Below are 3,470 nucleotides of genomic sequence, written 5' to 3' on the forward strand. Positions count from 1 at the left end.
AATTACTTTATAAAAATGTAAGGTCATACTTTTTTAATTGATCTTTGGTATTCTACTTTTAAAGTTCTTCAAAAAGTTATCGAGTTCAATAGGAATGTTTTCTCTTGGGAATAAAGCATCAAATGTCTAATGAAATTCATTTATTTTGAAAATAAGGATGTACAAATAACTTCAAACTTTACCTTCACAGGGCTCCACTATTAATCGCTGCCCATGGTATTATTTTGTCATGATGAGTATCTGATTACTAACAGACACACACACACACACACACACACACACACATATACAAATAAGCCTTTAAACACTACTTATGAGAAATATTTTTTCTAAGTTATAAACAAAATGTCGACCTTCTTTAATTGTCTTAAAATCAGGATCAATGGGCTGCGGATGTAGCTCAGTGGTAGAGTACATTCTTAGCATACACAAAGCCCTGAGTTCTATCCTCAGTACCCCAAAAAACAAAACAAATCGAACCAGTATCTAATTCCTTTAATTCCAGGCATAAAAGAAGATAAGTGTCATAACTATAGTAGGTGTATTTATGTGCTGAAGTCAGTAGGCATGCAGGCATGAAGAGGGAAATCCTGCTATTCCCTGAGAATACTTCATTGCTTCTATTAGCTTTCATGCAAGTGGTACCTGTGGCTTTTTTGTACCAAGAGACAAGCTCCAGACCTTGTGCTTGCTAAGCAGGTGCTGTACGACTGAGTTATATCCCCAGCCAGCCTGAGGACTTTTAAAGCACAGAGTAGTTGTGAAAGGACAAACACCAAACTGCTCCACAGGAGTAACTAGGTGAAGCTGATTAAGATTATAAAGTAATTTTCAAAGCTATTTGCTTCTACATAAGCTAAGTGTTAGAATATTATGCTTCTACAAAAGAATTATCTAAAATGAGGTAATATGCTATATTATACTGTACAGGCTATAAGCAATTAAACAGGGATATACTTTCTTCACTTGTGCTAATAAGGCTGACTAGAATCTAAAGAAATAAAATCCTGGAGTCTATAACAGCTCCTGAGGCAAACTGAAAGGAATTATGAAAGAACTCTTTGTATCAATGAAACAAAGCAAAGTGAAATGCATGGTGATAACATAAGTCAGAGGTTGCTATCATTTCTTAATAACCAACACAGAACAGAAGAGAGACTTTGGTGTTGATTTACCGTGTAGAAAATGTAATGTGACAGAAGGCCCTTCGGCAGCCTTGTCTTGACGCTCTAGTAGAGTTGGTTATGTTTCCTCTTAAGTGTGGAACTGAGAACTCATCCTGAGCACAGCAGACAGAAGCTGAAAAAGTTTGGCCGGTGAGACTCCTTCCCAAGCTCTGTTGCATTGAGTTAATGCTCTGGTCTTCTACTACCCAGAAATAAAATCTCCACGCCAATTTTTCACTTAGCCATATAAACCTACAGCTAATTACCATGGTGCCAGAACAAGGCTGCAGAAAGTATAATCTATTAGCAATAACTTGTGTCTAACAATATAATTGCATTAGGAATAATGAAATGTTCATTTTAGTACCGAAATTAATAATGTCATATCAATGGCATTAATAATTAAGGATTCTTTTTATAACATCACATCATTAATAACAACTACATTATGAACAATTCTATTAATATCAATAAGTATAAATAATATCACATTGCCTTTCTATAGTTACAATTTTGCAACCAAAATTAAATGCTGTAAACATAATGGACCAGACCCTGCTGCGTCCAAGAAAGGAGTTCTGGAAATGTATGACTCTTAGATAAATAAGTTTCTTTCTGTATTCCCAGGTAGTAATCCAGATAAAAATATCACCAAATATTCAGAGAGCACATGAACATTTTGTTTAAGATTTTTCAGTTGTGTGTTTATAAGGAAATACTCAGATTGGAACAGTGCCTTGGAGGTTTCATTGTATTGGTTCTTAATTTTCTAATAGATAATTTTTTTTTACTTTGGGTTGGTATGACTATTTTTGTTCATAATTCAACATATGATATATATCATATACATTATATATGTCACAATGCATATGTTGCATATTGTAATGTTATGTTATATACATATATATTATATAGAAATACATAACATTTTCATGCATTAATATCATAGCCTGTGTCCCTTTCTGCCATATATTATGGATAAATTTTTATTTATATAAGATATCTGTATCTCAGCACTATAATGTAACATGTAAATACACCTTTGGATCAGGTATGAGCACAAAAAGCTTGCAGGCCAAACAGGACTCATAGCTTGCTTTATTATAATAAAGTTTAATTGGAACATAGCCATATCATTTTGTTTACACATTATTTATGGTTGCTTTCATCCTACAGCAGCAGACATGAGTAACAGCAACAGAGATTATATGGCCTTTCTGCCTAACCCTTTACAGAGAAAGTATATTGACGTCTAGCTAACAGACAGAAAATACTTCAGACATTTCTGAAATCTACATAAGGATGATAAAAAAGAGAAAAGGAATGAATAAAATATCCTTAAGGATATTCATGTTTATATTGTTACGTTTTGTTTGGGTGAGTATATACTTACGACTTTATGTTTGAGGCACAATGTTCCTCTGCAGTTCAGGCTGGTTGTGAGCTCACTATGCTTCACAGGCTCTCCTCAGATTCCTGATTATTCTCCCCGCTCAGCCTCCTGGGATTGCAGGCCACACCTCACCCGGCTAAGTCTTTAATATTGAATTTCATATTAAATTGGATACTGAGAAAGTCTTCAACAAATCTTTATTGGAACAACAAAAAGTACCTGTTTTATGTTATTATTTATAAAAGATATATCAAAACAATAATGATCTTTTTCTTGACAATATTAAGTACTCCTTATTTTTCCATTATCATTAACATTAAATCTGTGTTGAAAATATTTTCTTCTGTGAAGTTCTAACATTTAATGGAAAATTTCAAAAGTAAGCACTGATAGAAAAGTTAATAAACCTCTTTGTTACATTTCATTCAGTTTTACTTGTATTCTATTTTGTGCTATAACCTGTTTCCTTTTGGTTATTTTGATACAAATCATATATATTAATCTTCAAACATTTCAGTAAGTAGACCTGTAGAAGATACTTTTATCTAACATAACTCTCATACCATTACTAAATGTAAAATAAACAATAATTTCTTAATATTTAGTATGAACAGCTTCTGTTCAAAGTTCATGTTGCCCCATAAATAACTCTACAGACACCTGTTTTAAGTAAGAATTCAAGTACTGTAAGTTCATAGAGTTTTCATGTAGTTTTGGGTTCACAAGGAAGTTCTTGTCTTGATTTTTATTAAGCATATTGTAGCTGGGTGTGGTGGCAGTGCCTGTGATCCCAGCACTGAGGAGGCTGAGGCAGGCAGATTGCTGTGTGTTTGAAGCCAGTCTGGGCTGCAAAGCGAGTTAAAGGCCAGTCTGAACTACGCAGTCAAACACTGTCTCAAAAATACCAAAAA

This window comes from Octodon degus, unplaced genomic scaffold, assembly GCF_000260255.1.
Source record: "Octodon degus isolate 3935 unplaced genomic scaffold, OctDeg1.0 scaffold00244, whole genome shotgun sequence".
Classification (NCBI taxonomy): Eukaryota; Metazoa; Chordata; class Mammalia; order Rodentia; family Octodontidae; genus Octodon; species Octodon degus.